A 27,447-nucleotide genomic window follows, 5' to 3' on the forward strand; every position below is an offset into this window, starting at 1 on the left:
GGCAACAAAGAAGGAATTCTTTGCTGCCTCTATTGCGTCCGCAGAGTGTTGTCCCAGGAGGTTGTTCCAAGTGGTCCGAAATCTGGTCGGTCCAGTTGTTCAGGAACCCATGGAGCATTCTAAAGCCTCCTGTGACACATTTGCTAAACACTTTGCCGATAAAATCGAGCGCCTGAAGAGCATGATTCCGTGCGCCGTGGATACAGGAAGTGGGTTGGAGCCGGCCAGTTGCATTCCGGTACGGTGGGATCGGTTTCAGCCTCTTCCCTCTGAGGAAGTGGACAAGGTGCTCTCTACTGTGAAGCCAACCACCTGTCTCTTGGATCCTTGCCCCTCGTGGCTCATTATGAGCTGCAAAGAGAGACTGAGCGAAGGGATCAAGGCAATAGTAAATGCATCCTTGGAAGAGGGTGCAATGCCATTAGCCTTCAAGGAGGCAGTCATAAAGCCCATCTTGAAAAAGTCCTCCTTGGATCCCCGAGAGTTGAATAACTTCCGGCCAGGCTCTAATTTACCATTTCTGTGCAAGGTGATTGAGCGAGTGGTGGCCAAACAGTTACAGACACACTTGGATGAAGCAGATTATTTAGATCCATTCCAATCGGGCTTCAGGACTGGACATGGAACTGAAACAGCCTTGGTTGCCCTGGTGGATGATATGAGGAGGGCGCTGGATAGGGGAGAATTCACCTTCCTTGTCCTCCTGGATCTCTCAGCGGCTTTCGATGCTGTTGACCACGGTATCCTTTTAGATCGCCTGGAGGGATTAGGAATAGGGGGCACTGTTTTATGGTGGCTCCGTTCCTATCTCTCTGACAGGCACCAGCGGGTGGCGTTGGGGGATGAGGTTTCAGACCCTTGGCCTCTCAATTGTGGAGTGCCACAGGGTTCTATTCTCTCCCCCATGCTATTCAACATCTATGTAAAGCCACTGGGGGCCATCATCAGGAGATTTGGGCTGCAGTGCCACCAATATGCGGATGACACTCAGCTCTATCTCTCGTTTAAGTCCTCACCAGAGTTGGCTGTGGACACCATTTCCAAGTGCCTGGAATCCATAAGTGGATGGATGGGAAGGAATAGGCTGAAACTAAATCCTGACAAGACCGAGGTGTTGCTCGTGGGAGACAGGGGCAGGTTGGGGGATATAGACCTGGTGTTCAATGGGGTAAAATTGCCCCTAAAAGACCAGGTCTGCAGCCTCGGGGTCATTCTTGACTCCCAGCTGTCCATGGAGGCTCAGGTTTCGGCAGTGAGCCGGGCAGCTTGGTATCAATTACATCTGATAAGGAGACTGCAACCCTACCTTCCTGCCCATCTGCTCCCACGGGTGATACATGCCCTGGTCTCCTCCCGCTTAGACTACTGTAATGCGCTCTACGTGGGGTTACCCTTGAAAACGGTCCGGAAATTGCAACTGGTACAGAATGCGGCGGCACGCTTGATTAAGAACAGCCGTCGCCGTGATCATATCACTCCGGTGTTAGTAGATCTACACTGGCTACCAGTTGTTTACCGGACCCAATTCAAGGTGTTGGTGTTGACCTTCAAAGCCCTATATGGTTTTGGCCCAGTTTATCTGAAGGAGTGCCTCCAGCATCACCAATTATGCCGCCTGACGAGATCAGCCACACAAGACCTTCTCTCGGTCCCACCAGTTAAGATAGCGAGGCTGGTGCGGACCAGAGAGAGGACATTTTCGATTGTGGCCCCCACCCTCTGGAACTCCCTTCCTTTTGACCTTCGCCATGCCTCTTCCTTGACAGGTTTCCACTGGGCCTTGAAGACCTGGCTGTTCAGGCAGGCCTATGGGATCTCTGGGGGTGGGTGGGTTGTTTTTAATACCGGTATATTAAATTTTGTTTGTGGTTTTATTGGTTTTATTGTATTTTATCTTGTAATTGTACGTCGCCTAGAGTGGCCATTAATTCGGCCAGATAGGCGACTCAAAAATAAAATTTTATTATTATTATTATTATTTATTATCAGCTGTTTTATTTTCAATACCTTTCCTAATTATCCCTAGCATGGAATTTGCCTTTTTCACAGCTGCCGCACACTGGGTCGACATTTTCATCATGCTGTCCACTACAACCCCGAGGTCTCTCTCCTGGTCGGTCACCGCCAGTTCAGACCCCATGAGCGTATATGTGAAATTAAGATTTTTTGCTCCAATATGCATAATTTTACACTTGTTTATATTGAATTGCATTTGCCATTTTTCCACCCATTCACTCAGTTTGGAGAGGTCTTTTTGGAGCTCTTCACAATCCCTTTTTGTTTTAACAACCCTGAACAATTTAGTATCGTCAGCAAACTTGGCCACTTCACTGCTCACTCCTAATTCTAGGTCATTAATGAACAAGTTGAAAAGTACAGGTCCCAATACCGATCCTTGAGGGACTCCACTTTCTACAGCCCTCCATTGGGAGAACTGTCCATTTATTCCTACTCTCTGCTTTCTGCTTCTTAACCAATTCCTTATCCACAAGAGGACCTCTCCTCTTATTCCGTGATTGCTAAGCTTCCTCAGAAGCCTTTGGTGAGGTACCTTGTCAAAAGCTTTTTGAAAGTCTAAGTACACTATGTCCACTGGATCACCTCTATCTATATGCTTGTTGACACTCTCAAAGAATTCTAATAGGTTACTGAGACAGGACTTTCCCTTGCAGAAGCCATGCTGGCTCTGCTTCAGCAAGGCTTGTTCTTCTATGTGCTTAGTTAATCTAGCTTTAATAATACTTTCTACCAGTTTTCCATTCAGCTTCATGGGATGGCCCCAACTTCTAGTATTATGTGAGAGGGAGAAAAATGTTTCTTTGCCCACCTTCTCAACACCATGCATTATTTTATACATCATGCATTATTTTATACATCTCTCTCATGTTCCCCTGGATACTTGCCTTTTTTCTAACCCATAAGCTTTCCTCACAGGGGAGTTGCTTTTAGCCCCTTGATCATTTTAGTTGCCCCTTTCTGTCTCTTGTCGAGTTCTGCAGTATCCTTTTTGATGTGTGGCAACCAGAAGTGGATACAACATTCCAAGTGTGGCTTCCCCATAAATTTGCATTACAATATTGACAATTTTAGTTTTGACCCCCAAACAGATCTTTTTCACCACAACTGCACATTATACCCAACATTTTCCTAAGTTGAACTGAGCTCTACACCCACCCACCTATTCATGAAGCTGTCATCTGCACATGCATATTTATCTGGGCATGCTCAACAACTGTCTCAAATGTACCCATCTAGCTTAACTGGAAAAGGAATGTGGCTTACATTTTCCAGACAGATTGAAGCTGGTTTGAGAAAGAAATTGCACCAAGCAGTAGTTCTCAAGAAACTACAGGATCACAATGGATTGCAGATAACACTGTGTGCATGCTGTGTCAAAAATTAGATGTGGGAGCATACTGGATGCAGAGTATACACAGCCTTCATCTCTCTCCCTCTCTCCCCTTTCCACCACAACAAAGATGTGATTACTACATTGCACATAGGCCGCCAGCAGGTGTCAGTGTAACCACACACTGTGAATAGGTTTAGTGGAAGTATCATTCTGCCTCTTATTTGTTTGGCAGGGACCACATCATGGTGATGAATGAGGCGCACTCTCCCCCCCCCACAATCTCATATGTAGACCTCACTGTTCTCTTGAGTTTATTATTAAACTGTTGATTTCAATCTTATCTGTCTTCAAGTTTTTGCTGCCAGTTTGCATCATCTTAGGGCATGTACACTTTAGCAGCTAGGGGAGGGAGACTGTGTTTGCCAACGGGATGGCTGTTTCTACCTGCTTTGCCCCACCCTCCAGCCCTAGGAGTCTTCATGAGGGAGCTGTTTCCAGAAGCCTTTCTTGTCTTTTCGGCTGAAGCAGAAGGCAAAGGTGCGGGGGTTCGAAGAGATTGTTCTATCACTTGGGGGGTTCCTTTTTGATATTTTGGCTTGTGCTTTATTGTTGAGCTTTTTGCTCATTTACATTTTGTTGTATATTACATGAATTTATTTTAGGGTTACAGTTATTTTTTATTATGTATTGTAATGCTACAGTATTTGGACTGTTTGTTTATGTAAACTGCATTAAGCACTGACTATTTGTGGAAAATGTGGTATATAAATAAATTGACTATTGGCTATCAAAGGTAGAAGAGTATGAAGTGGATGGTCTAAAAGAGCAGGAAGTTCATACTCCAGGTTTGTGGTTTTGGATTTGAAAAGGGGATATTGCCTAGTGGTCAAACCAGGGATGGCTAACCTGAGGCTCTTCAGATTTTGCTGGACCATGGGGCCCATCATCCCTGAATGCTGACTAGGGCTGATGGGAGTTGGAAGTAAAGCAATATCTGGAGGGCTCAGGTTAGCCATCCTGATATAAGAGTTTTGAGAAGTCTTCACTCATTGTCAGCCATAGGAAAGAGGCCTCTTCCTTTCCCCTTGTTCTTTTTCATCTTTAAAATCAAAAGCAACCCCCCTTCATTTTTGCTAGGGTCCCTTTGAGATGAAGGCTGCAGTCCTAAGGACATTTGCTAGAGGGAAATCCCATGCTCCAGAGATCAGGATTTCATTTATTTGACTTATTAAAATATTTACACCTTGGCTTTCAGTTCCAAATAGACTTCCAAGGTGTGTGGAACAGGATCAGGCTGCACAAATGTCCTTGTCCTGACAACATTTGGAATTTGCCAGAGCTTGCATGGAACTTTAATAAATGTATATCCTGCATTGTCAACCACTGGAGTCCCTTGTGTGTGTGTGTGTGTGTGTGTGTGTGTGTGTAACACACAAACACAGACACAATAGCAAGAAGAAATACAAAAACCTCAGCTACAGCCATAGACCTTATCCCATTGCTTGAACAGTAAAAGTCCAAAGACAATGAACCCACCAGAATCACTAAAATGCATGGGGACAATATAAAGGCTCTAATCTAGTGCCTAAGGCTGAAGTCCTATACACATATGCATAGGATTGCACTGTTGATGACATTAATGTAAGTATCAGGTGAGGCTCCTGGGGAGGGCATTCCACACTTGGAGAACCACCACTGAAAAGGGCTGTAGTGCAGTGGTAGAGAACACGCTTTGCATGCAAAAGGTCCCAGGTTCAATCCCTGGTATCTCCAGGTAAGGCTGGGAAGGACTCCTGCCTGAAACCTTGAAATCTACTGCCAGTCAATATCAATGATATTGACGAATTGTCTGAGTCAGTATAAGGCAGCTTCCTATATTCCTGTGTTGGTAGCCACTTGCCATTCCTCAAAAGGTGAGGGCACTTTGAGGAGTGCCTCAGATGATGCGCTCAATGACCAGGCAGACCAGTACAGGTGAAGATGGTCCAAGGAGACAGGAGACAAGCACCAGGAGACAGAGAATAGGAAATCAGTAGCCCCATCTGATATCATCAAAGCTCAGTTGCAGAGGAAACAGACTTTAGCTTTACCTGTGGGCTGAAGTAAACCAGTTTTCATGCCATTACAGTCAAGTTGGAGTTGAACCTCATACATTCCAACAGTTGCTTTATATAAGATCAAACAATTTGCCCATCTAGTCCAGTGTTTACTCTGACCGGCAGCAGCTCTCCAGGGTCTTAGTCAGAGAGTGGTCTTACTCTCTGCCACCTGCTCTTTGGAGATGCCAGGGATGGCCCTGGAACCTTATGCATGCAAAGCATGTGCTCTACTACTGAGCTGTGTGCCGGAAAGTTGCGATGCTGGGAATGGAGAGTTCTGAGCGAGCTTATATGTGTGTTTGAATCTGTTGGAATATATGTGGTTCAACTCCAACTTGTGGGTTGAGGCTTAATGGGGTTAAAAAGGGTAGCTAGAGAGGAGACCTCTTGGTTGCTAGGCTATGCCTGTCCTTTGATCTCCTGCTGTCTCTTCCTTCCTGCTAGATTCAAACACACACATAAGCTCGCTCAGAACTCTCCATTCCCAGCATTGTGACTCTCCGACAGAATCCTTGCTAAAGATTATACCTTCCCTGCAAATTAGTTAGACAGAGACTTTAAGCTTTAAAATAAGAAATAACTAATTTATTCTGGAAGTACATACTTGATAGGAAAGAGTCCTATATCTAGCTAACTGGCTAAGTTGGAGATGCAAACTCTTGCCCTCATGCTTGGAGGAGAGGGAGAGACAAAGGAATATGTCTGCTCTCCCTCACGAGAGAAAGAAGAAAGGAAGGAGGGAAGGAACTGTGATCAACATCCTATGCATATCAGTCTAGCAGGAAGGAAGAGACAGCAGGAGATCAAAGGACAGGTGTAGCCTAGCAACCAGAAGGTCTCCTCTCTAGCTACCCTTTTAAACCCCATGCAGCCTCAACCCACAAGTTGGAGTTGAACCACAAATATTCCAACACTATGGTCCCTACAAAATATTTTAGTGAGTAGTGGGGAAATGCTGTATCCCTAAATAGATGCACAACCACAGTTGATGTCTTCTGGGATGCATCCAAAGAGTGAACACGATGCCCTTATTTTGCAAGCAACTGATTAGGAAGTCTGGATAGCACCAGCCAGGCCATTCAAACGAATGGGCATTGCACAAGAACAGCACTGTGTGATCTTGTGCAGCTCCAGCTCATTCAAGAGATGTTTTCACAGGATAAATCCTTGCCAGACTGTGCTCCTTGATTAGTGGGAGTGGTGTCACTTGGATTTTCTGTATCTTGGGTTGATGTCACTCCTTTTCCCCTGGTTTCCTATGGACTTTTGCAGTCGATCGATCAGTGGCTTACAAAATATTTGCTCTTTTATGATAAGGCATCCAAATGTCTTTCTTCAAGTTTGCTTGAGGTTATGGGATATATCATTTCTCCAGGACTCTGGATGGACAATATTGTGTTGCTGGGGAAATGCTGTCCTTTCTCCAGATAGCACATTCGTGGTAGTTGTGATTCTTGTGTGGAATGTGACTGTGTAACTGTCCCTGGGACCTGTTTGAGGGTGCCCATGCTGTGAAGGATTATGGACACAAACTGTCTTCTCCAACCTCATGCAATGTTTTCTTTGAAGAAAAACAAAGCCATCAGCCAACTAAAATGGAAGTCCCATTATTTCAACGGGTAACTTAAGAGTGCACTTAAATAAATGGAACATACAATTGCAATGTTAGCTGGATCATCCTGCCCAATAAAGTTTGGAGGTGGTGGGTTCCTACACCAGACTTTCCCAACCTGGTCCCCTCCAGATGTTTTGAATCATGTTTAAATCATGTTTCCCCTTCCCCCCAAATCCTGGGAGCTGTAGTTTGTTAGGGTTGCTGGGCATGCAGCTCTGTAAGGGGTAAACTACACTTCCTGGGTGGGGAATGGGGAATGTGCTTTCAATGTGTGCCTGTGTGTGCAGCTACTAACTCCAACCAGCCCCAGCCAGCGTGGTAAATGGTCAGGGATGATGGGAGGTGTAATCGAAAAGGGTATCAAGCAGGGGAAGGCTGGCCCACACCAAGGCAAGGACAAGGCGCTTCTCCTGATTTTGCCTTCACAATGTATTTATGAATGAATTGACTGACTGATTATATTAACTATATCTAATCCACCTTCTGGCAGAACTAAGTAGGTCTTCAGTTTCGCTTTGTCCGTTCCCCCAGTGCAGAAAATCTAGCTGGGAATTGGGAAGGACAAGGCTGTTGGTGGCTTCTCCTCTGCGGAGGGTCCAGGCCCGGCCAATCCGGAGAGACCGCCGGCCGCCTTGTCAGTTGCGGGCAGGGAGTCCCGTCAAAGAGCGTCTGCCTGCAGACTTGAGGTGTGCCAAGCCCGAGAAGAGAGGCTTGTCCATTCCGCTTCCCAGCTTTTGATAACAGAAGAGGGCTGAACAAAGCTCCCGTTATTGTGAAATGAAAGATGCGATGAAGCACATTTAAGCTTCCCCCACAAACTTTCTTTTTCAAAGGAGGCTTACGATTGTCTCCTTGCAACAAAGCTGCCCACCTCCCACCACAGCAAGGTATCCCTCGTGTTTAATGCTCGTACAGTTTAATGAGAGACTTGTCGGGTGATCCGGGATGTGGTTCTTGCGGATTTGCCAGGGGGGCGGCGGTCACAGTTCGCAAGATCCTATGGAGAAGCCCGAAGACCTGCCTGCCTTCCTAGTCTAGTCGGGTGACGGGTGTGCGTGCGTGTCACAGTTTTACAAGATCGTCGGGCTAAGCTCGAAATCTAACCTCCCCACCGCACACCACCACGCCCGTCCTTCTCGAGCCCATTGTTGTCATTAATGTGACGGAAGCTAACAGCCGGAGGCGAGATTTCGTGCCGCCCCCTTCCAAACACGATTGTCGGGAAGGAGTGAAGAAGGCAGGCAAGCCGCTGGTCAAAGACGCTGCGGGCAGGGGGATTCCCTCTCCACCGCCGCTGTGTTCCAGGCCTAGGGGGGCATATCGCTGTCATCAGGCGGACGAAAGGGTTAGGCTCTCTTTCCTTGTTTCTGGATGAGAAAGTCTGACGCTGGAGGGAAGGGATCGCCTGCCTCCGCTGCACTCAGCCAGGGCGTTGAGTATCTGGAGAAAGCAACGGAGGGGGGGGGGGGCGGAGAGAAAAGGAAGCCGGCGCGTGCGTGTGTGTGTCTGCGCGGAGCGCTTGGGTGTCACGTCACAACAGCCTGGCACCTTCCCTCCCAGCAGCAGCATAAAGAGCTGGCGCGTGCCGGAGGGGCACTGAGGACCACGTGACCGCCCCTCCCAGTCGGCCTCCCCGGGGATCGACACTTTGTTCAGGATGCTGCCGCTGGCCGTCCCCATTGTGGACTGAAGACCCGGCCCTTTCCTGCTCAGGCATCACCAGCTGAGAGCGTTCCAGAGGACGCGGGGAGGGAGGGTGGCTGGCGGCAGCGGGGATCCCCCGCCGTCCGGACTGACTGCTTGGACTAAAAGAGAGGAACTTCGAGCGGTGCGCTGGGTGTGTGCCGGGGGGGGTGTCGAGGACTGTAGGTGGATCTTCTTCTCGCCTCCCCGACGCGAAGAAGGAAGAAGAGGCAATGGGGGCAGCGCAGACCGCCGAGCAGGGTAAGTCCCCGGCTGATGTGGACCCGCCCGCCGCCGAGTCCCTCTCGCCTGCTTCGCTGGGGCGGGGGGATCGCGCGCCTTCCGTCTCCTTCAGGGGGCACAGGTGGGGGCAGGGGCCGGCGGGTCGAGGGAGCCCTTCTGCTGTGTCACACAAGTCCAGAAGGCCGGGAGGAGGATGCTCTTCAGCCGAGGGATCCAGCAGGAGGAGGGGCATGGCCAGATGGTACATTCTGTTCAGCGGCGCTTGCCAAGCCGAGAAGGTACAGGCGGGCCCGGCTGCATCCCAGCCGGGGGGGGGGGGGAGAGGCAGGGAGCCTGTTCCGTCAGTGACTTAGTCTAAGGTCAGAAAGGGGTGGGGGAAGCCGGAGGATCCCCGAAGTCAACCCAGCGCAGATTTACATGCGTCAAAGCCGAGTTTGGCATGGTGGGGGAAGCCCCTGCAGATGGCTTGTCTAACTTTTGAACGATTATACGAACCACACACTTCTGGGCTGCAGAGGTGGCTGGCTGGCGCCCCTTGGGCCTGGGGGGCTCAGAAAAGAGGCAGACCAACAGGAAGGGGAGCCGGAAGCTGACCGGCTGAGGGCCACCCCTTGGACCGGGTGTGTGAGTTAGAAGGCAGGCCGGTGCGGGCCGGCTGAGTGCGAGCAGCCTGAGGCTGGTGGGGCAGTGTACCGTTCGCCCTCGCGGAGCAGCCTCCGTGGCTTAGGCTGCGAGCTTCAACTTAGGCTGCAGTCCACTACGCACTTACCTGGGAGCAAGTCCCATTGAATCCAAGGGAGCTTACTTCTGAGTAGACATGTATTGGCTTGCACTGTTAAGCTGCCATCCTAACCCCACTTACCTGCTGGGAGGTAACCCCACTGAATTCAGTAGGATTTATTTCTGAGCACACACAGTTAGGCTTGCAGCCTTCCTATGTGAAACAGAGGAGCTGTCTGTATGGGCTGCCCCCTGCCATCCTCTGGCTGCCCCCTGCCATCCTCTGGCTGCTGGCCCCACTCACAGAACCTCCTGGCCTTTGCGACTTCTCTTTTGCTGGTATGTAACACTTTTCCCGCTCCTGTGTTTTGGGCCGTTCCCAGTTGTGTCACCCAACAGCTTTATTTTGGGTCTGATCCAGGTTTGAGCTGCAACACATAAATGATGTTTCTGTGAAATTTTTTGGTGAAATTTCATGCCTGTGAAAAGCCAGAGGGAAGACTGGCCAGAGGGAGACACTCTGACTCAGCAGGGGACACAGTTCTGCTTCAGCCTTTGAGGAGTTAATCTCTGGCCCCCCATGCCATTTGCAGCCCTGGGAATGGCCCTAGCTTCCCACTGAGATAATCACGACAGGAGAGGCTGACATCAGTTATACCTGTTTTTGCTGCACATGTAACTTGGGATGTCCCATTCAAGCAGCATCAGATGAAGCAGAAGAGATGTTTGTCTTTGAGAGCCACTTCATACCTTTCTTCACTTCGTTAGTACCTTGCTTTTCCTTCAAGAAGTTCAAGGTGGAATACATGGCTTCCCCCTTTCCACTGTTATCCTCCCAACAACCCTGTGAGGTCAATTAGGTTGAGAGACGGCAACTGGCCAGGAGCTGCTCTAGTGAGCTTCATAGCTGAGTGGGAGATTTGAACCTGGGTCTCCTGGTCCAGGCCTGAGCCTAACCACTACACCACACTGGCTTTACACTGCACCACACTGGTTATCCTGTGATGTTATGCATGACGTTTTTCAGTTCGACAACAACAAAGTCTAACGGGACTGCAAAAAATGCATGCGTCACAAGGATAAATTCATGATCGAGGAGCTGAGATTGGTTGTGTGTAAAGCCACATATTGTGTAAACGCACCCCTGCTGCCTCTTCTTCTGCGATGTGCAAAGTGGGGTCTGGTATTTCTCTCCCATGAAGAGGTGTATCAGTTCTGGAGGTTCCAGACTTCTCACAGTCTCACTATATGCAGAAGCCCTTTGCATGCTGCAGGCACAACAAAGAGCTGTTGCTGTTTTATTTCTGACAGCCAGGCAATGACTCTCAGATGCCAGTGTGGCATCCCCAATCCTCAACACAGAGGGGCTCAGCTTACAGCCTTCCCTTTTCATCATCAGCTCTACAGACCAAGAGGATATTAGCGTAAGGCTGGCTTGGCCAATAGTCCCTGTGCGTTGCTGGAGGCTCCTGAACATGACACAGGGGATAAGTCATTTCTGGTAATAGTCTACCAGGAAACGGGCCAAGATGGAGAGTTGTGGGCGCTGGGGGTGGGAGGAGTGCGTGTAATCATCAAACAGCATTCCAATTCCTGAGGAAGCTGATAAATCATAAGGAATGAGCGTGGCTAACAATAAATGTGGCTCATTCTTCCTTTGGAAATCAGATTCCCTGTATTTTGCTTTAGTTTGGATGTGGTATGTGTGTGGGGGCTTTACCGTTAGTTTGCTCTCAGCTGGGTTGAGTGGCTTTAGCCAAAAATGTTGGGTTGTTGTCATTGTTATAATCCGTACATTAACAGATACATGGCATGCCTCTGATAACAGGCTGTTGTACAGAAACACTGAGCAAGAGGCAGGCTGTGCTTCAGAAGCCCAGAAGCCCCATCTAGGAAGCACAGACAAAGAGAAGTAAAACAGCAGGGAGGAGGGGAGCAAATGTGTGTCCAAGGACCACCCAGCAGGTGCCAGGATTATTGATTTTTATGGCCAAGTTGGCATAAAGCTTGACACCCCCACCTGGACCACGAAGACCAGAAGCTTAATCTCCTAAACCTTTATCATTCTTATCAATTAGAAGATTTGAATTCATGATTATTAAAATGTCCTCTCTTGTTTCTTTGAGCCTGCTGTATTAATTATTTGAATTATGAACCTTTGAGGGACAGTGATTCATCTACTCTTTGCTGGTGTTGTAATTTATTTGTTCAGAGCCTGCAGATAAATGATGGCATGCTCTCCTTTTCTGAAAGGGGGCCAGGAGGTTGATTTGCTCACGTTTGCCTAGCAGGATGTATCCCCGAAAAGCACAGCAGATGCAACACAATACCCTTGTTTATTGAATGGCAGGCTAGAGGTGGCAACAGCTTGGCAGAGCTTCCTAAAGGGAGTGCCCCCTTCCTGCTGCCATGGCTCTTCAGTAAATATAATTGCTGCTGTGGTTTGCTTTTAGATTGTTTCTGAGCATAGTTGTCTGCCACAGTTGCATCCCAGTGATCATCCAGGCTTCTTTTCGAACATTTGCTCAGGGCAAAGAAGAATCTTGGGAGATTAATTTTTGGGAAGTTCAGATGCATGCTGAATGGGTGGATTCGATGTGGGCTGCAACTGGGAGATGAATTTCGTCTCAGTATTTTCATTTCTCAGCTGAGCAAACAGGTTAGGAATCCTCCTCTGGCCTTCTCTAAGCTGGCCTTCCCGAGTAGGAGACCTTGTCAGCACTGCTCTGTGGATCCTTTGGGTGCGCCTATTTTATCAGTGGGAATATTGGGAATGGCTGTCTCAAGTTACAGGCAAAGGGAGGAAGACCAAGCAATTGAATAAAATTCCCAGGGTGATGCTGATAAACATAAAGAGATGGAGGGGTTGATTGACATGACCAAACTGGCATCTGAAATGTTGAGCGCATAGACTGGAATTGCAGATGGACATTGTGTCGAAGCACCTTTACTGCATCCCCAGCTCACAATTTGGCACACATTTGGCAGGATTATCGCTGCCGTGCCACTTCTGAAAGCTTAGAGGCGGCAGTGTGAGTTGAGCCTGTGATGAAAATGCAATGCTTCTTCCACTTAACTCCCATCCTAGCTTGTCAGTTTGGTCATATGAATTTGCACAATATTAACAAGGAAAGGTCCAAAATGGTGCAAACCAATATTTGCAAAAGGATCTCTAGATGTTTTGAACCTGAGCTGTAGCTCAGTGGTAGAACATCTGCTTTACATGCAGAAGGTCCCAGGTTCAGTCCCTGGCATCTCCTGGGGATGTCCCCTGCCTGAAACCCTGGAGAGCCACTGCCAGTTAGTGTAGACAATGCTGAACTCGATGGACCAACAGCCTGACTCAATATAAGGCAACTTCCTATGCTCCTACCTATAGGCCCCTTCCCACTCTACTGTTCTATGATTCTATGGGTATGCTTTAACTTGGATTCCTGCACTGAGCAGGGGGTTGGACTCGCTGGCCTTATAAGCCCCTTCCAACTCTACTGATCTATGATTCCAGAACTTTTAGAGTTGACTTGCTGAGATAGATCCATGTATAAAAATTATTCCCCTGGAGGAGGAGTGGAGACTTGAATTATAGCAGGACCCTTTTCTAAATATTAGTTAGCACCACTCTGGACTTTTCCCTATCTGTGCCACCTTTCTGCATTACTTTAGAGCAGGGGTGGGGAGCCTTTTCCAGCCTAAAGGCCACATTCCCTTCTAGGCAACCTTCTGGCAGGCCACGTGACTGTGGTGGGTGGGGCCAGAGGCAAAGATGGGCAGAGCAACAAATGTACAGTTTACCTTGCAGACTCACACCTTCCTTTCTATCCCCCATCCAGGCAAGCAAGAGGCATCACTGGGGTTCAAGGACGCATTCCAGCTCGGCAAAAACACTTGGGGGGGTGAAGCAGGGCCAAGGAGGGTGGTGGCATGGGAAAGGCATGCATGGTAGAGTTCCAAGAGCCAGACAGAGAGATCGGGAGGGCTGGATTCAGCCCTGAGGGCGGAGGTTCCTCACCCCTTCTTTGTAGGAATGTGGCCTGCAGTGCAGATCCACTCAATCCACGCAACATGGAGCATCAGTTTGGGTGGGTGAATTGGTCTTTGGAGCACCTCAGTTACATGCCCCTTTGGTAGCCTGAGTTAAGGTCAGCCAGGTTGTTCCTCAAACTGGTGTGGATGAGCTCCCATTCTTTTTTCTTTCTGGGCATCAGACATGTCACTCCAGCTTTTCTTAAGATTTATTTAAAATATTTGCACCATGTCTTTCTACCTTGCAAGGTTGGCAAAGTGGTTTATGATCTAGAACAGCGTTTCCCAACTAGTGGGCCACCAGATGTTGTTGGACCACAATTCCCATCTTTCCTGACCATTGACAATGCTGGCTAAGGCTGATGGGAGTTGTGGTCCAACAACATCTGCTGGCCCACTAGTTGGGAAAGACTGATCTAGACTAAAACAGTTTACCATAAAATCCAGATAAGAGGAAAATCAGTGATCTTTTAAAAAAATCAGTCTGAAAACACACTATGCAATTAGCAGCATTAAAACAGCAGCAGAGATTGTATTGTCACTAATCAAAAGCACAAGACAATGAGTTATCCCAAAATGTAGGTGCTTGGTAGAGATTTCTGGGGAGATAATTGCATGTCAGGATACTACCACTGATAAGACCCTATCCATGGTCATAATCTTCCTAACTTTGGAGCCAGGCACCTGACAATCCTAATGGTTGGGCGCATTCACAAGGGAGCAGGTAGTCTGCCTCAGGCCTCTACCAGCTTTGTTGTTACATCCTGCAGAATCCCTGCAGGACTTTCCCTCATCCTAGCACAGAAATGGGGAACCTGTGGCCTTCCAGATGTTGTTGACTTCAGCTCCTATCAGCCCCAGCCAGCATGCTCATTGGTCGGGGTGATGGAAGTTGTAGTCCAACAACATCTGGAGGACCACAGGTTCCCAGAGCTTTTCAAGGTGTTACAAACATTTAGAAACAAGCCGAATCTGTGCGTAGACCTTACTTTTGCATGGTTTGTTCTGATACCCCATTGTGGGAAGCTGGGAGTTGTAACATTTGTGACTTTCAGCAAACTGCTTGTCCCTGCCACCCATTCCCCCTGTGATGAACCTGGCCAAGTTCTTGCTATCAAGTGGAATGTTTGGGCATGCACTGTGATACCCACTCAACTCTGCTGAGGTTAAGGCACGGATGCTGAAGATGTTGCAGGAAGCTTCTCCCACTCGAGTTGGGGAAGATGTAGCAGGAGAGGGGGGAATCTGCTGATTCAGCTCAGAGAAAAGAACCGCATTTACTGCCCCAAGAGCTCTTTTCTCTGCTATTGATCATCCCACACTGGAGGACTCGAAAGGTAAGCAAGCTCATTTGGCCTGCCTAAGCAACATGGAAAGAGGTTTTCTGTTTTAAGCTAGCAAGAATATGGGGTAGTAAATTCCTGGAAGAGGGCCCTGAGAAAGCTAAATGCTGTTCTGCATTGGACCAGCTCAGCACACAAGCCTTTCTAGCTCCTTTTAGCTTGGGACATTGATTCCCAAATGCCCATCAGGGGAGTCTTACAGATGGGATAAGAGGCTGTCAACTACGAGTGCCTGAAATGATGGAAGACAATAGGCTAAAAGAGAAAGGAAGGGATGTGCTGGTTGCGGGAGGGGGATGTTGAACAGGTGAGGTCCTCATCATGGTTATAACATCTTATTAGAGACAGGAAATTCTGTCAACAGAATCTGTAGGGTTGGGGAATTTCTGTTATAGAGCAACCTAGTCTTTTGTTGACACTGATAGGTTGGTTCTCTCTTGTTTTGTAGCACCCACTTCCAAGACCAGACCCAGGAGAAGGGAATGGAAACCTGATCCTATGTCATCATATTAGCAGCTGCAGTGCCACTGAGGACAACATGTCACCCTATCCTGGCACTTAATCTACTGGCAGCTGTAAAGCCCCATGGCATGCACTGCTGCTGGTTTGACTAGTGCAGCACTGCTCTGATGCTAGGAGGAAGGGACAACTCCAGCCATCCTTAGGCTATCGTACACCTGCAGCCTTTCTGTTCTCATCTTTGCCCATTCCATACCCTCTCCCACAATGTCTCTTTCATGGCACAGGACAAGCATGCTGGTAGCAGATGCTGCTCCAGTGCAGCAGGCAAGGGAAGGCTGTAGCAGCACTGCAATGGGGGGAGATATGCCCTTGCCCCGGCACTGAGATCTTTGCCGCACACTGCAGCAGAGGATACACCTACTAGAAAAGAAGCAAGAGGGATAACGGAAAGAAAGTCTGAGGAGGTAGTAGTTCAGTGGAAGAGCACCTGCCTAGCATGCAGAAGGTCCCAGGTTCAATCCCTGGCATCTCCAGATAAGGTTGGAAGAGAGCCCTGCATGAAATCCTGGAGAGTTGCTGCCAGTCAGTGTAGACAATACTGGGCTAGATGGACCAATGGTCTGACTCCATATAAGCTTCCTGTGTTCCTATGTAAAGAGCGAGGGAAAAGTCAGAACCCAAGCCTGCTAAAATACCCCCTAGTTAAACGTAGTTGTGGCTCAAACTCCAGTTGAGTTTGCCAGAAGGGCCAGGATGTCTTCTCGATCATCCCAGAGTGCAGGTCACAGAATAATGGGCTCAAGTTACAGGAAGCCAGATTTTGGTTGAACATCAGGACAAACTTCCTAACTGTTAGAGTGGTACGACAATGGAGCCAATTACCTAGGGAGGTGGCGGACTCTCCAACACTGGAGGCATTCAAGAGGCAGCTTGACAGCCATCTGTCAGGGATGCTTTAAGTTGGATTCCTGCATTGAGCAAGGGGTTGGACTCAATGGCCTTATAGGCCCCTTCCTACAATTCTATGATTCTTTGTTCCTTTTGGAATGTGTCCCATAGGAGAAGCAAGGTGCCTGGGTGGGATCTTTGTTTATCCTGTCCCTACACAGCTGACATCAAAGCCCAGAGTGTCAGGAATCTCTGTCGTAGAACTCATTCAGAAAATCCTGGGGTTGGCCTGCAACAAAAAAAGCACTAGGCTGGGCCAGGGCGTTGAGTTAACAGCCACTGGGGCTCTTGCCCTCTTGTCCAAGCGGCAGGCCCCTACTGCAGGAGATAGGTTTATAAATAAACTGCTGAGATCCAGTATTTTTCCTGTTGAACAACAACCATCCCTGCTGTGACCAACAAGGCAGGAAAAAGGTGTTTCCTCATGATGCGGTCTGTGGTGGGACCTGTTGGGACCTCTGGGTGCCAGATGGGACTGGATAAGAGGAGCAGGGAGATGAAGTTTCAGCACTGAACTTTCCAGCATATGCTTTGGGCTCTAGCACTTTGTTGCTGAGTCCTGTGGGACAGTCAGAGCCTTTCATGACCCAAGATGTAAGTGCTTGAGATCAGATATCTCCTGTCAGCCCTTGGGCCAATCAAGGCTTTTCCATCCTAGATGGCCCCAGCATCTGCCTGCTGTGCTGTGTGGTGTATTAGCCTAGTAGAGGCTTCAGGGAAGAGATGCTGAAACTGACTCCTGGTAAGCATGTTGGTGAGACACACAGATGCTCACCCTGCCTCCTGTTTGCTTTGCCATCTGCTTGCAACTGCTGCTGGCATGTTTGATGCTTAGCAACAGAGGAAGCTGCCTTAGAGTGAGTCAGGTCGTTGCTCCGTCCACTATTATCTATACCAGGGGTTCCAGAGAACTGTATCTTCTGGACCACTGGTAGTCCTTCAGCTTCATTCAGGTGGTCTGTGGCATGTCCCCATTAAATTTTAATATTGATTTTCAATTGTATTTCTTTTATTTCTTCTTTTATTTCTTATAGTGTATTTTATCGTGTTACAATTTGAATGTTATGGAATGCAAATTGTAATACCAAAAGTTCAATATAAGAGACAAAAGAAGCAAGAAGAACACAATTAAAAATCATACAGCATCTAAGCACAGGGCTACAAAGGTAAGAAAATCATTAAGTGGTCTGCCAAGAAAATCATTAATTTTCAAGTGGTCTGTATGGAGAAAAGCTTGGGAACCACTGACCTGTACTAACCAGCAGTGGCTCCCCAAGCTTTCAGACAGGGGACCTTCCCAGCCCTGCCTAGAGATGCCAGGGACTGAACTGGGGACCTCAGATGCTCTGCCACTGAGCTACAGATCAAAGAGGAGTTGTCTGGTGTTTCCCACACTCCCCCACGCCAGAATTCTGAGAATATCTATGAGCGTTGCCTAAAGTCAGTTTTTAAAGTTAATTCTTCTGGTTCCTCTGTGGGGCAGAAGAATCCTTCTGTGAGAGATGAGTGTTTCTGTACATTCTTTAATTATTATTATTATCATAATTTTTTAAAATAAACCCAAATGCCTAGTGTGCAAATGCTCAACGTGGATTTGGTGGTTGTTTCTTCATGGAGCTGCTTTTGTGCTTTGCAGGCCACAGGAAGGCTGTTGTTCTTCTGCAACTGGCCACTGTTGAAAAGAAGCACTTTCTGTTTCACATCATTTTATCAACTGATTAAGAAAGACAGGAAAGAGGCATATCAGGGGCTTGGATGTGGGCAGGAGTTGGGGACTCCCCCTGTGTGGTTGCCAGGGCTGTCTGTGTATGGGATATCTGCTACTTATGATGGCAGTTCCTTAGAAGACTCACATGTGATGGAGGAATTCCTGTCAAAGAGTTCTGTGGCATCTTAGAGGGTAACACTTTTTTTTTTAGTAGGAGATTTTGTGGACCCAGCCTCACTTTGTCAGGTGCAAGAAATAACTGGAGAAATCTCCCTCCCTCCCTCCCTCCCTCCCTCTCTCTCTCTCTCTCTCTCTCTCTCTCTCTCTTACACACACACACACACAGGAGCAGCTGATGGCTCCATGTTAGTGGGACAGTGAAATCCACTCCAGATCTTAGTCCGAACTTTCACCTTCTTGAAGGTTTGGAACAAAACCCAAAGCAGATTCCACTGCTCTACAGACATGGAGCCACCAGCCACCACTGCACACACCTCTGTATACACTGACTTCTCCACCCACCCCGCTCTCCCTCCCTCCCTCCCTCCCTCATACACACACACACACCTCCAGTCGTCGTAATGCATGAAATAAAGTGGCTTTTCCTGTAACAATCATTAAAAAGCAAACATGACAAATCAGTTTCCCACACAGAAAATTCAAGGGTATCTTTGTTCAACTTTCTGTTTCCTTACTTGGCTGGGAGTAAGGCACGCAGAGAGACTGGCAAGGCAGGAAAGTGAAGGAGGATGGCACAGTGGAGTTGATGACCAACCTGCTTGGGCCGTTCTGGAGAAATTTCCCCTTGGCTTTGAAATTATTTACTTATCAATTCTTCCCTGTAGTCAGTCAGTGGGAACAACAGCGTCATCCTATAAATGACTCAAAATATAAGTCCCATTGTGTTCAATGGAGTTTACTTCCTAGTAAGTATGTTTAGGATTGGAGTCTACTTGGCTTTAGGATTGAGGTGTTTCTTGCCCTACTTTCCCTAGACATTGTCCTCCTTTTTCTAACTTTCCACAGCTGTAAACTTTCCACAAACAAATTTATTAACCCACTATGCAGTCATAGTACCACAGTAATAACTTGATTAGACAATCTAGATGTTTCAGCCATCTGTTCCATCTGGTGTGCTCCTCATGAGGATTAATGATGTTTTTAATAGGGCTAATACGCCACATCCTATATACCAGCTTACCTGGGAGTAAGCACCATTGAGCTCTATGGGACTGACTTCTGAACAGATGTACAGTAGGGCCCCGCTTTTTGGCGGCCTGCTTTTCAGCATTCCGCTAATATAGCGGCTTTCAAATAGAGTAAGGCCCCACTCATACGGTGCTTGTTCCGCTTTTATGGCGTTTTCCAGGCATTGGGTGCCATTTTATTGCCAGAGTTCCACTTTTCAGTGGGTTTTGCTTTTAGGCAGAGGTCTGGGACGTAACCCGCCATATGAGTGGGGCCACACTGTATATAGGATCATATTGTTAGGGGTGTTTAAAAACAACAACCTGACCTTAGTGATGTTTTTCGGAATGTGCAGAAGCTGAGGCTGCAATCCTTGCAACATCTACTCAGAAAGGTGTAAGTCCTGTTGAATTCAATTGGACTTCCAGGTAAGCGTTTCAGGTATTATGCAGTTTCCTAAATCAGTATTGCTTAAATGTAGAGAAAAGCATGTACACCATGCAGGATTGCCTCCTGTTCCTTATTTTAAGAACAGTTCCTCATTCATGAACCTTATTTGTGAGACACACTGTTAAATGAAAAAGTTCATTTAATATGTTTCAGGGTTGGTATATTTTAACAAAGTACTGAGATTCACATATGCTTGGCATATGTGACACTGTTCATCACCCTTCCCCAACCTGGTGCCCTCCAGGACAACAACTCCCATCAGCTCCAGCCAGTATGGTCAGTGGGCAGGAATGATAGGAGGAGGAGTCCAGCAACATCTGGATGGCACCAGGTTAGGGGAAGGCGAATGAACATGCCTTTTCCTACACAAATGTGACAGAAAAGTCATGATGCATGAAGAAGCAGCTACTTAAAACTAGAGCTACCTTCCCCAATCTGATCCCCTCCAGATGTTTGGACTACAAGTTCCATCAGCCCTGCCCAGCATGGAAGTACTAGCTGGAGTGGATGGGAGTTGTAGTCCAAAACATCTGGAGAACATCAGGTTGGGGAAGGCTGAACAAGAGAATATGAGTCAATGCCTGCCCTTCTACTGCTGGGTCTCAGCAGGCTGATGTCCTTGCCTGAACTCTCCACCTTTCAAATGGATCTCCGGAGATGCTGAACACGTGTAGAGCACTGAAAACTGCACTGCTGAAGTTGAATACAGGATGAGGCCTCCACCCAGTTTGGTGCCATTGTCTTTCTGGGTGAATGGACAAAGATCTTATCTGTAAAGGAACATGGGGTCTGGGAAGACAATCTCTCTTTAATTTAGTACAATAATAATACCTTGTCGGGTTGAGAGATGGAAATCTGAAGCAATTAGCTGAGAAATCCTGGCTAATCTTGCTGGATAAGTGCAGAATTTCAGCATTTTGACCAAGCAGCAGCTGCTGCTATGGAGATCCAATGCAACATTTCCTTTTGACTTTTAGCAATCTAATAGTTGTAAGTGTTGGCTGAGTTGCAAAAGAAAACCTATGTCATTTTGCTGAAGGGGCATTTTCTCATTGAGTGATCACTATTACATGGCGGCTTCCTGTATTTATTTTCTTTCATTAAGCCAGGTTTATAACTCGAAAAATGAGAATGTAAAATATACAAACCCTTTGTCTGTATTTTTCATGCAGTTCCACACAGTAGCCAGTAGATGGAGCAAGTATCCCACTTTAAATGCAAGCCTAGCCCTTCCCTTTCTTCCCCTAAGTTTACAATTCAGTCTAGCATCCCCAGAACAGCCGCTCACTGTTCAACCAGTCTTGTTCCTCAGCAGTTAGTGAATTAAAGTCAGTTGGATGATGACTTTAGGAGGGAACTCTGAGATCTGCAGAATCTCCTGGGACACAGCCATTGAGGTGGTCAGTGGCTGATACACTTGAGCTTGCATAATCATGCATATCATTTAAAAAGCAATACAGAAATACTCTGGACCAGCCAGGCAAGGTAAGCAGCAGCTGGTAACTTAGCAACTAACATACTGCATTGATCATTTTCACAGAGTATGTTATTTGAGCCGAGATTTTGGAGATGGTGGAAAGTTCTATAATGTGGACACCTTCTCAATAAAGTACTTTCTCCTGAAGTCAACAACTTAAAACCAGATCATCTACCAATCACCAATTTAAATTAGGGGAGGGGCTGTCATTCATTAGTACATCATATGTACCAGGTTCAATCCCTGGCATCTCCAGGCAGGGTCTGGAAATATTCTGGAGAGCCACTACTGGGTTAGATGGGCCAATTGCCTGATCTCAGTATAACAGACCAATCCTAGCTATAGGAAACCAATATATCTTAGATGGCCATAGTGGTGTTGTTGTTATTTATTATTAATTGAATTTATATCCCACCCTTCCTCCCAAAGGAGCCCAGAGCAGCAAACATTTTTTTAAAAGAACAATTATCAAGAAAAAGAAAAACATACTAAAAACATTCCAAAACACAGTTTACAATTAAAAACATTCTAAAAGGCAGTTGCCTGGGTCCCAAGCCATTTAGGGTTTTGTATTTATTTATTACATTTATATCCTGCCTTTCTTTTCATGACAGAAACCCAAGGCGACTTACATATGGTTCCCAGGCTGTCTCCCATCCAGGCACTGACCAGACCTGACCCTGCTTAGCTTCAGCAGGTTGCTGGCTTCAGACCATAGCCTGGGACTATATGCTAGTGCTCACACCTTGAATTGGACCCTGTATCTTACTGGCAGCCAGTGCAGTGCTTTCAGGACTGATGACATATGGTCCCATCGGGCTGCCCGACTTACCAGCCTAGCAGCTGCATTCTACACTACTTGCAGTCTCTGGACCATCTTCAAGGGCAGCCCCACATACAACACATTACAATACTCCAGATGGGAAGTCACCAGAGCATGGACAACTGACGCCAGGTTATCCTAGTCCAGGAATGGCCGTAGCTGGAGAATCAGCCTCAGCTGGGCTCCTACTGGGAGGAAGGGTGGGATATATTTTATTTTATTTATTTATTTATTAGATTTTTATACCGCCCCACTAGCATAGCTAGTAAATGAATAAATGAAATGAAATAAAAGCACTTCTAGCCACAGAAGCCACTTGGGACTTTAGTGACAAGCTGGAATCTAGGAGTACTCTCAGGCTACAAACCTGTTTCTTCAGGGAGAGTACAACTCTTTCCAGTTGAATATTGTAAGTTAACCCTTTTCTGGTCTCTGTTCGGAAGCCTGAGAGAGTCAGCTGCCTGCTGAGCTGGTAGGTGAATGTGAGCCCAAGTGTTGAGGATTTGGCCCTATGTCACATGACCAAGCTTAACAGGATTTGGATAGTGTATCCTTGGACCATCCTAGGCTTGTATATAGCCTAAAAGTTGGAGGGACACCAATTTGGGGGGGAGAATCTGTAATAGAAGGCAGAAAAAATTTAGGGGTGTGGGGCTTCTAACCTCCCTGGCCATGGATCTGCCCCATCCTGTCCCCAGAATGCTCCTTTTAGTGGCCTTATCCTGGCAAAAGATACACTGGCTTAAGTTCCACTGCCTGAGCTGACAGAGCCCCAGTTGAGCCAGGCTGAGGGAGAACATGCTGGGAGTATCTCCATCTCAGCCAGGGTGAGGTACGTAGGCTGATGTAGCCCCATCAGAGCCAGGAAAGCCCAAGACGCCAAATCTAACACTCATTCCTGCAGTTCTTGGGTCTGGACTGGACTGCAAGGCAACTTCTTTTGTATCTAAGGATGGATTCAGACAGCTGTGTTTCCCCCAAAGCATTGACTTCGCTGTTTACGAAGTGGTGAATGGCATACCCGGAGCTAGGTTGTTGGATGGGGTCCTTTGTGAAATGGACTCTGTAGCTATTGCTCACTGAATAAAGAAATTTCAACACTCATGCCAACAGAAAACATGTTGGTTCAGACTACAATTCTGTGCTCATTTACTTGGGACTGCATCCCATTCAGTTCACTGGGACTCACTTCCAAGTAAACATATATAGGATCACATTGTATGTTTCTAACATGATAATCTAACACTGAATTGTTTGGCTACATTGCTAACCACAGAAAGAAAGTTAATGACATGAAGAATGTAAGGTTACATATAGCCCTATGTAGAATTAGACATTCTCAACCCCATTGATTTCAATTGGCTTGGGCATCCCCTGCTCTGCATAGTTATAAGGCTGCAATCCTGTTCTCACTTATTTGGACTTATATCTGAATAATCATGTACATTGTACAAGACTGGACTGTAAATCTATGGATTTCAGGGGGATTTAAGCAAATCCTCTGGATTGTGTCCTGAGAGCCTTTCAGCACATGCCTGTGGGAAAGTATACTTCAACTCCTCCAGGGGATGCATGTAAGAAATACTAGCAATTGCTTTTGCAGTTCAGCTGCTGGTGCAGGAGTTATAACAGCATGTCCAGGGTTCAAGTTCAGTTCAGGTAGAAGGATTTTTCATGTATACTGATATGACAGACTACATTTTATCTGTGTTGAATGATTTTGTTACACTGTACAATGAAAAACCAATCCTGAATACAACTATCTTGTGAGTGTTGCATCTTTCTTAGGGGCAGCCTTGCAAGCTGTGCTTAACCAAACGTAGTTTGAGAACAGCATTTTAAAAAGGAGTGGTATGCAGGCAGGCAACAAGGAAACTGAACCTTTTTTTCTTCGTCCAGAAACAGAAGAGCTGCATACTGAGCATGATCCAGGCTGGCTTGTCTGAGAGCAGAGGTTGCTTGAAAGCAAATTCCACTAAGTAAGATCAAGCTTCTTCTAACACAATGTATAAAAGGGAAGACAGGCTATCCGGGAGTGGGGGTGGTAAAATGACTGTGCCACTCTTCACTTTTGCTAAATCCTCGGTAGCTAAAACAACACCAACAAACATATACAAAACATTGCAGAATGGTTGTTTGAGCCCTTTGCTATTAAGCAATTAGGTCTCATGACTCAGACGCAATTCAGTTTCTCTGAGCCAGGGATGTGGACTACAACTCCCATCATCCCTGGCCATTGGTCATGCTAGCTGGGGCTGCTGGGAGTTGTCATCCAAAAAAAGCTGCAGAGCTCAAGGTCGCGGGAGGCTGTCCTGAACAATGTAACTGGTTGCTGCAGAATCCCCCCCCCTCTTTGGAGGAATTCATGTAGCTGCAGGAATGTTTTTTTTAAATAGCTTATTCCCTAGTAAGTATTCTGAGAAACCTGGCCTTAACATGGTACGGTAAGATCAGGAGTGTCATCCCAACAGCAGTGCAGCACATCCGACTGTTTAGGCAGCTCTTGACCAGTTCGCTAGGGTGGCCAGATGAAAAAGAGGACAGGGTTCCTGTATTTTGAATTTCTGCATAGCAAGCTACACCAGCTGAAATTTGCTCTTCTACTGGTGGTGTCCAAGCCCTTTACTCCCTTCCTCTTGGCCACTCTACAGCTCTCTTAATACCTCTGGGTACTTTGACATGAGAAGAGATAGCTCTGTAGCATGTTTTCAATAAAAGTCAGCATTCATCTTTGAAGCTGGGGCAATGAGAAGAGAGCTGGTTGCTTTTTAAATGTGCCAGGCAGTGCCTGGCATTTCTTGGAAGGATGTCTCAAATAACACTTCTACTTTTTCCCTCTATTCCAGTAACAGGAACTTGCAGTGAACCATATTTTAAAGGAATATGAGTGTTGATGTCCAGGGCTGCAATGCACCCAATTTTTATTGTGATTTGTTTAAAATGATTTTTAATGTTGTATTTTATATTGCTGTCACATGCCCTGGGACCTTAGGGTGAAGGGTGGATAATAATAATAACAATAACAATACTAATAGCACAAGAAATTTAAATCTACGGCAAAGAAACTCAGGATCCACAATAAATAATATATGGTGCATTAAAATTAAGCGTATTTCCTTATACCTGCTTGTGTTTAATAAATTCACTTCCAAGAGCCAACATTCAGAATAACAGAACTAGGCCTGAACTTACAAAATCTGAACAGGGTGTTTTATAACAGATGCTATTGGAGGTTGCTGATTCATAGGGTCACCATAAGTCATAATCAACTTGAAGGCACATAACAACAAAGGACTGAGGAAGCTGAGGGGCTGCAGCCATGGAACAATGATTAGGGAGCTGGTCAACTAAGTCCCAGTTCCTGACCACTGAAAGATCTGCCCAGATACCAGGCCAGCGACATGTGAGGCCTGATTTTATTTTTTTAAGAACAAAGCTGCAATATCTCATCAGGGGGCAGCATCATTTTAGAACAAATTCACTTTAGGACAAATCTTCCTCTTCATAGTAGTAATGAAACAGCAGTTTAGTCTGTGAGATGGAGGCTTCTGTTTTTCAAATGCCAGGAGCTTCAAGATTCAGATTCTTCTGATGCTCATTTCTGCACTCAGTGAAAGCTTTCTGAAAAGCCAGAAATACAAATAGCCATACAACTACATGGCCAACATTCCAAGTTTCCTTAAGTGGTTAGGGCCTCTCCAGACATCTTTTTTTATTGTGCATTCATGATTATTTATGTTCATGATGCTATTGAGGCGGTCCTACATGATCCTGCTATATGATCCTACTTTTGCACCTGCAAAAGTTTTGGGGTGGTCAGACTGCTTCATTTCAAATCAGTGCCTATCCCGTGACTTTCTACTGAAATCTAACTTTTCAAACCACAAATGTTCTCAATTTGTTTGTTTTTTATCCCACTTTGTTGCGCTATAGCCCCTCTCGATAGCGATAATGTGGTGCAACTGGGGAAGCCTTGCAGAATGACTAATAAAGCAGAATAAATCCACCACCAATTCACTCTTATTGCGTTGAGAACATGTTGCAGAATAAAATACCAGTCTGGAGGTGCTCTTAGTTGTATGTCAGTTTCCACATGTGGTCTGTATAGTTTTAGGGAAACTCAGCATTTCCTGACACTTAGGATTAAATTGATTTGGAGGAGGAATGGTTCTGAAACTGTGCGAAGATTGCTTCTTCAGCTTCGTTTCTGGAAAATGTCTTTCAGCTGGTTGGCTATTCTGATTATAAAACAAACAAACAAACCCTGGTTGTAAAACTGCATGCAATAGAAAACAAAATATTGACAGAAGTTCTTGTCACCAAGCAAGCACACACCAGGTCAGCTATGCTTGATCTGCTTCTGATCTTTTAATAATTCACAGGGCCCCATAAAACGTTTTCCATGGCCTGCATTACTGTGTTTTCAGAGTCCCTTTAGAAAAAAGTGTTAGAGCCATCCTTCATTGCAGTCTCACTCTGAGCACATATAAACACAATCAGACTAATCCTTAGTGAACTTTCTCAAGCTTAGCTTGTAACTTACTCCTGCCAAGTGGTAAAGAAGATTTTTATTATACATTATGTGCTGACGTGGAGAAGAATGGTTGGTCGGATGGATTCTCTCTCTGTGTGCATATCTCATTCTTCTTTGTCTGTCACGTCCCCTGTCCCTCCTACCTGTGACATAGGTTAGGGACAGTGACTGGATAAAGATCACCCAATGAGACACATAGTGGCCAAGTAGGATTTGGAATGAAGTCCAGTGCCCTACCCCACTGTTCTTCAACCTTGTGTCCCCAGATGTTGCCAGACTACAACTCCCATCATCCCTGGCTTTTGGCTAAGCTGGCTGGGGCTGATGGGAGTTGTAGTCTGACAACATCTGGGGACCCAAGGTTGAAGAACAGTGCTCAGTCAATATAAAACACTTCCCATCTATGCATATTTGGTACTGCCAGCAGGATCTGGGATAGTTATATTTGATGTGCTACCCATTTCCTAGCAGGTTGCTTGTGCCTTTGTTGTGTGAAAGCCAAAAATTCTTCAGCAGAAGCCTTCCTCCATTATTGTATTTTCATAATGGGGAAAGCAGTACAAGTTGAAATTCAGGGAAAGTTGCCATCTACTCATCAGGCTATTGATCCATCTAGCCTTGTATTTTCTGATTGGCAGTACCTCTCTAGGGTCTCAGGTTGATGTCTTTCCCATCCAGTGGTACAGGCCAATAGACCCTGGACTTAATGCTGCACAGGGGGCCCCTTTAGAAGATCATGTGTATTATGACTGTGCTGCCAAAGCTTCTTGTCGCTGTTA

The 27,447-nt window shown here is 46.5% G+C and overlaps 1 protein-coding gene and 1 non-coding gene across 7 annotated transcripts in view; both read left to right on the forward strand.

The window, feature by feature from the left end:
- The first annotated feature begins 8,607 nt into the window (after positions 1-8,607).
- NAV1 (neuron navigator 1) overlaps positions 8,608-27,447 on the forward strand; it is a 407,211-nt gene continuing 388,371 nt past the window's right edge. For 5 of the 6 annotated variants that reach the window (XM_061631862.1, XM_061631864.1, XM_061631866.1 and 2 more), the window contains exon 1: positions 8,608-9,010. The gene's annotated coding sequence lies outside the window, so the exon portion shown is untranslated. The remainder of the gene's footprint in view (positions 9,011-27,447) is intronic. The other variant, XM_061631868.1, reaches the window with a different exon arrangement.
- On the forward strand, positions 16,001-16,073 carry TRNAA-AGC (transfer RNA alanine (anticodon AGC)). The gene has a single exon. It is a non-coding gene; the product is annotated as a tRNA-Ala (tRNA).

Source organism: Rhineura floridana, chromosome 6 (genome assembly GCF_030035675.1).
Source record: "Rhineura floridana isolate rRhiFlo1 chromosome 6, rRhiFlo1.hap2, whole genome shotgun sequence".
Classification (NCBI taxonomy): Eukaryota; Metazoa; Chordata; class Lepidosauria; order Squamata; family Rhineuridae; genus Rhineura; species Rhineura floridana.